The 8208-nt window shown below is 35.7% G+C and overlaps 1 non-coding gene across 1 annotated transcript; it reads right to left on the bottom strand.

Moving 5' to 3' along the window:
• Positions 1-4100: 4100 nt before the first annotated feature.
• On the bottom strand, positions 4101-4230 carry LOC131826262 (small nucleolar RNA SNORA20). Its single transcript, XR_009351511.1, has one exon. It is a non-coding gene; the product is annotated as a small nucleolar RNA SNORA20 (small nucleolar RNA).
• Between the last annotated feature and the right edge of the window lie 3978 nt (positions 4231-8208).

Below are 8208 nucleotides of genomic sequence, written 5' to 3'. Positions count from 1 at the left end.
GGACGACTCTAAGTTCACCAGATCTTATGGATACAATTAGGTAACACTTGCTTCAGTATAAATAACCCAGAAAACAACCAGAAGACTGACAAAACAAATTCCATAGCTATAGGTAGAGAAGAGCCCACATCAAAGAGGGTAGGAAGGATGGAGATGTGCTGGGGAATGAAATGGACTGCGACTGTCTGTGGTTGGGAGGGGTAAATAATAATGCCTGTCTGCAGGCATGATGAAGGGTGAGAAATAGACTCACACCAGGGAGATAGCATGGGAACACAATTCCTATAACATTTGGCTTTGAAAGTGAGAGGGGCTGGCTTTTGTGAGTTCTTACAACCAAAAGGATTTAAAGCCTAGAATTTTAAAAATCAGTTCTGGGAGAGCCTTGAGGGCAATAGGAAGCTTAGTCCCCTCCCTTAAAGAGACAACACAACAAACAGCCCACAGAGATATAGGGTAGAAGCAGCAGCAGTTTAAAAAACTCCTGGGACATATGGGAGGGAGAATTATTTACTCATCTCAGAAGGAGACCCCTCCAGGAACAAAGAAGCTGTCAGGTGATATCTCCTTCCCTTGCTCCTCAGCATAAACACATGGCCACATGTAGGAACCACAAAGTGCCCATGATCACTAACTTGCTTACATCAAGTTTACCTGCCCACCCCCAGGTCTTCAGTAGATCCACCCTACCCAATCATGTCTGCCGCAGTCCCAGTGCTATAGGTCCCCTCCCCCAGGAGACCAGTGCCACTGCCATATCTCACAACCCATGCATTTTGGTGGTGGCTGTGGCAGCAGTGGGCCCTGCAGAAGCCTGAGGCACACCTTTTAAATCTGAGTGCCCCATCCCATGCTGGACCAAATCCTGCCTACAACAGGTAAAGAGAACCTCTGCAGATGACTGGACTGAAAGAAAAATCAACCAGGACAAAAGAGCAGGGTCCATATAATAGACATAGGAGATACTCCCCGAAGAAATAGGTTCTGGGTAACTAGGGACACTTTATTGCAGGGCACTACAGGACCTTTTCTTCATACAGCCATTTTTTTTCAAGAGCAGGAAAAACAGTTTACTTTCCTAATACACAGAGAAACAAAAAGTCAGAAAAAAAATGAGATACAGAGTAATATGTCCCAAATGAAAGAATAGGACAAAACCACAGCAAGAGACCAAAGTGAAATGCATATAAATGATATGCCTGGTAGAGAATTTAAAGTAAAAGTCACAAAGATACTCACTGGACTTGAGAAAAGAGTGGAGGACATCAGTGAGACAATAAACAAACAAAAATAAATAAATAAAAAAGAACCAATCAGGGATGAACACAATAAATGAAATTGAAAATACACTAGATAGGATAAATAGCAGGCTAAAGGAAACAGAGGAACAAATTAGTGACCTGGAAGACAGAATAATAGAAGTAATCAAGCTGAACAGGTAAGAGGAAAAAAAAATATGTAAAATAAGAATAAGGGAATTCAGAACCTCCATCAAGTGTTATAGGAATCCCAGAAGAAGAAAGAGAAGAGAGGACAGAAAATTTATTTGAAGAAATAATAGTGATGAGCCCTGGGTATTATATACAACTAATGAATCACTGAACAGTACATCAAAAACTCATGATATACTACTATATGTTGGTTAATTGAATTTAATAAAAATAAAAAATAATAAATAATAAGGAAAGGAAAAGAAAAGAAGAGAAGAGAAAAAGAAATAATAGCCAAAACATCCCTAATATGGGGAGGAAACAGATATACAGATCCAGTAAGTACAGAGATTCCCCCAACAAAATCAACCTGAGGAGGTCCACACCAAAATACAGAGTAATTAAAATGGCAAAAAAAGTAATGATAAAGAGAAAATTTTTTTAAAGCAGCTAGAGATGCGACAGTTACATACAAGGGAAACTTCATAAAGTTATCAGTGGAGTTTTCAGCAGAAACTCAGGCCAGAAGTGAATGCCATGAAATATTCAAAGTGCTGAAAGGAAAAATCCATAGCCAATAAGGCTATCATTCAGAATAGAAGACATAAGGAGTTTCTCAGATAAACAAAAGCTAAAAGAATTCATGAGTACTAACCCAGCCCTATAATAAATGTTAAAGAGTACTCTTTGAGTAGAAAGGAAAGAACATAAGAGTATGAGAGGTAGAAAACACATAAGCAGTAAAAATATATTTATCTATAAAAATCACTCAAGGGATCCACAAAATAAAAGGTATATGCCACCGAATACATAAAACATGGGGGAAGAGGAGTAAAGAGTGGGTTCAAATATAGGGAACCATCGACTTAATATATAGAAGGTGTATGAATAAGATGTTATGTACAATCTAATGATAACCATGAATCAAAAATCAGTAATAAATATGCAAAGAAGAGAAAGGAATCCAAGTATATCACCAAAGAAAGCCAGCAAAAATGAAAGAAAGCAAGAAAAGAAAGGATCAGAAAAAAGTTATTAAAACAACCACAAAACAAGTAACAGAATGGCAATAAATATATATCAATAATTACTTCCAAAGTAAATGGACTAAATCTTCCAATCAAAGGACATGGGTGAAGGGATGGATAGAAAAACAACACCCATCTACATGCTGCCTACAAGAAACTCATTTTAGACCCAAAGACACATGCAGATTAAAAGTAAGGGAATAGGGTGTCTGGGTGGCTCAGTTGGCTAAGCAACTGCCTTTGGCTTAGATCATGATCCCAGAGTCCTGGGATCAAGTCCCACCTCAGGCTGCCTGCTCAGCAGGGAATCTGCTTCTCCTGCTGACCTCTCCCCTCTCATGCTCTCTCTCTCTCTCTCATTCTCTCTATCACTCTCTCAAATAAATAAATAAATAAAATCTTTAAAAGTTGAGGGAATAGAGGTTTGAATTTATGATGCAAATGTATGTCAAAAGAAAGCCAAGGTACCAATACAAATTACAGACACACTGGACTTTTTTTTTTTCCTGGACAGCTCATTATTTTTAATATACAATACTCAAGGTACAAGAAAATGGCACCTAATAAAGTTATAAATAAAATTCAGATCAGTCATCAGGGACTCTTGAGTTAATGACATCTTCATAACTTCAAAGCTTATCTTTGCTTTCCAGGTGTAATTTGATAAGATCATCCATTTGAAGAATGTTAATTGAAGCTTCTATTCAATTTTGAAATTTCAAACTCTGTTCAAATTTCCAACTCTTAACTTTCACTATGGTTGATTTAAATACCCCTGCTTATTCGTTCTTTCAAGGTTTACCATTGACAAAATCAAGACCAATCCATTTTAGATTTTTGCATTCTTGGTTAACTTGAACCTCATTACTGAAAGCTCTTAAATTTGCAATAAAATATGTGGAGTTTGAGGCAGCATTAATTGCCAGTGTTGTCAGGAATAATACGAGATCTCACGGGGCACCTGGGTGGCTCTGTGGGTTAAGCCTCTGACTTCAGCTCAGGTCATGGTCTCAGGGTCCTGGGATCAAGCCCCCCATCTGGCTCTCTGCTTGGCGGGGAGCCTACTTCCTCCTCTCTCTCTGCCTGCCTCTCTGCCTACTTGGGTTCTCTCTCTCTGTGTCAACTAAATAAATAAATAAAATCTTAGGAGAAAGAAGAAGAAGAAGGAGGAGGAGGAGGAGGAGGAGAAGGAGAAAAAAGAAGAAGAAGAAGAAGAAGAAGAAGAAGAAGAAGAAGAAGAAGAAGAAGGAGGAGGAGGAGGAGGAGGAGGAGGAGGAGGAGGAGAAGAAGATCTTGCAAACTCCACAATAGCAAGCTGTTTTTGAGATCCCATGCTGGTTGTTTGGTTTTCAAGGTATATGAAAGGGGTTGCTTCTACAGCATCCCCACCTGGAATAATGGATTTTGAGTCCAAAACTCTCTTCAAAACACAAAATTTATCATGTAAAGAGCACTCCATCTCATCACATGTGAAATCATTTGTCCCACATAAGATAATTAATGCAGATTATGAGTCTTAGTACTACTTTAAAAAACAAAGTGAAATTCTTAAATCAATATTTTCATAAAATCAGTCTATATAGATATTTGCCATAATAAATTTGATTGACTCCTGCTTACATGGTTCATTCAGACATGGAAGCAATACCTGGACTTTGTAGAAGAGATGAAATGGTTATTCCATCTTCATTTACAACAGCCTAATATTGTTCTCTCCCATGTGTATAACTGCTCATATCACTAAAAGACTAGAGTAGTAAATCAATGGAAAGAAACAAAATACACTTTAGCAAGAGACAAGGACACTATATAATAATAAGGGGGACAATCTAATCAGATATAACAACTGTAAATATATATGTACCCAATATAGGAGCACAAAAATACATAAAACAGTTCATGGTTAACATAAAGGAATTAAGCAATAGTAATACAATAATAGTAGGGGACTTTAACACCTCATTTACATTAATGGATAGATCATCCAAACCAAAAATCAACAAGGAAAGAGTGGCTTTGAATGAACTAGATGGACTAGATGGATTTAATAGGTATATTCAGAAAATTCCTAAAAGAGCAGAATACACATTATTTTTGAGTGCAGATGGAACAATCTCAGATTAGATTACATATTAGACCATGAAACAAGTTTCACCAAATTAGAAAATATTGAAGATGTATCATGCATCTTTTCTGACTAAAACTCTGTGAAACTAGAAATAAACGGCAAGAAAAATCTGAAAATAGCACAAATATATTAAGGTCGCACAACATGCTAGTAAACAATGAATGAGTCAACCAAGAAATCAAAGAATAAACGAAAAAGTACATGGAGAGAAATGAAAAAGAAATTACAATGGTCCTGAATCTTTGTGATACAGCCAAAACTGTTTCAAGAGGGAATTTATAGCAATATAGGCCTACCTCAAAAAGCAAGAAAAATCTCAAATAAACAACCTAACCTTATATCTAAGGAGCTAGAAAAAGACAGACAAAACCCAAAACCAACAGAGAAGAAAATAATAAAAATGAGAGCAGAAATAAGTGCTATAGAGACTTTTTAGTTCATTTTAGATTTTTAAACAAAAAAAAAAATAGAAAGATCAATAATACAAGGAGCTCTTTGAAAAAATCAATAACATTGATAAACTTCTACCAGGCTTATCAGAAAAAGAGAGAGAACTCAAATAAATAAAACCACAAATGAAAAAGGAGAAATCACAACTGACACACAACAAAAATACAAATGATTGTAAGAGAATGTTATGAAAAATTATTTGCCAAAAAATTGGACAACTTAGAAGAAATGAATAAATTCCTAGAAACAGATAACCTAACAAAATGAAGCAGGGAGAAATAGACAATATGAACAGATTGATTACCAGCAATAAAATTGAATTAGTAATCAAGAAATTCCCAACACAAAAAAATACAGAACCAGACAGCTTCACAAGCAAATTCTACCAAATATTTAAAAGGGTTAATATCTATTCTTCTCAAACCAGCCCAAAATAGAAGGAAAACCTTTGCATTCACTTTATGAAGACAGCATTGTTCCAAAAACAAAATCAGATAGACACCACAAAAAAGAAAATTACAGAGTAATATCTCTGATGAACATATATGTAACAATTCCCAACTAATTATTAGCAAACAGAATCCCATAATACATTTAAAAAAATCATTCTCCATGATCAAGCAGGATTTATTCCCAGGATGAAACTATGGATCAATATTCACAACTCAATCAAAATGATACATCATGTCCATAAGAGAAAGGATAAAAATCATACCATTCCAACAGATGCAGAAAAAGAATATGACAAAGTACAACATCCATTTATGACAAAAATTCTCAAGAAAATAGGTTTAGAGGGAACATACCCAATATAATGAGGTCATACATGAAAAAAACCACACCTAATATTATTCTCAATGGTGAAAAACTAATAGCTTTTCCTCTAAGATCAGGAATAAGACAAGGATGTCCAGTCTCTACACTTTTATTCAACATAGTACTGGAAGTCCTAGCCACAGCAATTAGACAACAAAAAGAAAAAACATGTATCCAAATTAGTAAGAAAGAAGTAAAACTTTCACTATTTGAAGATGATAAGATACTGTATATATAAAAATATTGAGAGAGCACAGGAAGTAATTTCTCTGACATTGACCATAAACATTTTTCTAGAGATGTCTCCTGAGGCACAGAAAATAAAAGCAAAAATAAACTATTGTGACTACATTAAAAAAAAAAAAAACTTCACAGCAAAGCAAACAATCAATAAGACAAAAATACAACTTATGAAATGGGAAAAGATATTTGCAAATGACATGTTCAAGAAAGGGTTAGTATCCAAAATATATAAAGAACTTATACAACCCAACAGAAACACCCAAAACCAATAATCCAATTTAAAAATGGGCTGAAGACATGAACAGACATTTTTTCAAAGAAGACATATAGATAGCTAGCAGACACATGAAAAGATGCTCAACATCACTTGGCATCAGGGAAATACAAATCAAAAATAAAATAAGATATCAGCTCACACTTAACAGAATGGTTAAATCAATAGCACAAGAAAGAACAGATGTTGGTTCCCTATCTCCAAATCCTAACCAACATCTGTTATTTCCTGACTTATTAATTTTAGCCATTCTGGCTGGTGAGAGGTGGAATCTCTTTGTAGTTTTGATTTGTATTTCCCTGATGCCAAGTAATGTGGAGCATTACTCATGTGTCTGTTGGCCATTTGTATGTCTTCTTTGAGAAATGTCTGTTCAAGTCTTCTGCCCATTTCTTGACTGGATTATTTGTTTTCTGGGTGTTGAGTTTGATAAGTTCTTTATAGATCTTGGATACTAGTTCTTTTTCTGATGTGTCATTTGTAAATTCTTCTCCCATTCCATAGGTTGCCTTTTAGTTTTGTTGGTTGTTTCCTTTGTTGTGCAGAAGCTTTTTATATTGATGAAATCTCAATAGTTCATTTTTGCCTTTGTTTCCCTTGCCTTTGGAGATGTGTCTAGTAAGAAGTTGCTGTGGCTGGGGTCAAAGTTTGTGTTTTCTTACACTGCTGGTAAGAATGCAAGGTGGTACAGCCACTCTGAAAAACAGTATGGAGTTTCCTCAAGAAGTTAAAAATAGAGCTACCCTACCAACCAGCAATTACACTACTAGGGTTTTACCCCAAAGATACAAATGTGTTGATCCAAAGGGACACCTGCACTCCAATGTTTATAGCAGCAATGTCCACAATAGCCAAATTATGGAAAGAGTCAAGATATCCATTGACAGATGAATGAATAAAGATGTGGTATATATATACAATGAAATATTACTCTGCCATCAGAAAATAGGAATACTTACCATTTACATCGATGTGCACGGAACTGGAGAGTATTATGCTGAGTGAAAAAGTCTATCAGAGAGACAACTGTCACATGATTTCACTCATGTGGAATATAAGAAAACCCACAGAGGATCTTAGAGAAAGGGAGAGAAGTCATCAGAGGGAGCAGAACTATGAGAGACTCTTAACTATAGGAAATAAACTGACAGTTGGAGAGAGTTGTGAGGGGGGCTGGGGTAATTGGGTGATTGGCATTAAGGAAGGCATGTGATGAGATGACATTTGGTGTTATATACAACTGAGGAACTATTGAACACTACATCTGAAACAAATGATGTACTATATGTTAATTAATTTAATTTAAATTTTAAGAAAAAGGAAACAACAGATGTTGGTAAGGATGTGGAGAAAAAAGAACACTTTCATGTTGTTGGTAGGAAGGCAAACAAGCACAGCCACTGTGGAAAACATAATGGAGGTTTCTTAAAAAGTTAAAAGTAGGGGGAACTGGGTGGCTTGGTTGGTTAAGTGTCCAACTTATGATCTCAGCTCAAATCTTGATCACAGGGTAATGAGTTCAAACCCTGTGTTGGGCTCCACTCTGAGTGTGAAGCCTATTAAAAAAAAAAAAGTTAAAAATAAAATTATACTATGATCTAGGAATCACACCACTGGGTATTTACCTCCCAAATCCAAAAACACTAATTCAAAGGGACACATGGAATCCTCTGTATACTGCAACATTGTTTATAATAGCCAACTATGGAAGAAGCCCAAGTGTCCATTGATAGATGAATGGATAAAAATGATATATATAAAATGGAATATTCGGTCATAAAAAGAATGGAATCATGCCATATGCAACAACATGGGGGATCTAGAAAGTGTAATGCTAAG

The sequence above is a fragment of the Mustela lutreola genome, chromosome 2, assembly GCF_030435805.1.
Source record: "Mustela lutreola isolate mMusLut2 chromosome 2, mMusLut2.pri, whole genome shotgun sequence".
In the NCBI taxonomy this organism is placed as follows: Eukaryota; Metazoa; Chordata; class Mammalia; order Carnivora; family Mustelidae; genus Mustela; species Mustela lutreola.
This window is presented reverse-complemented; position numbering and strand designations above follow the sequence as displayed.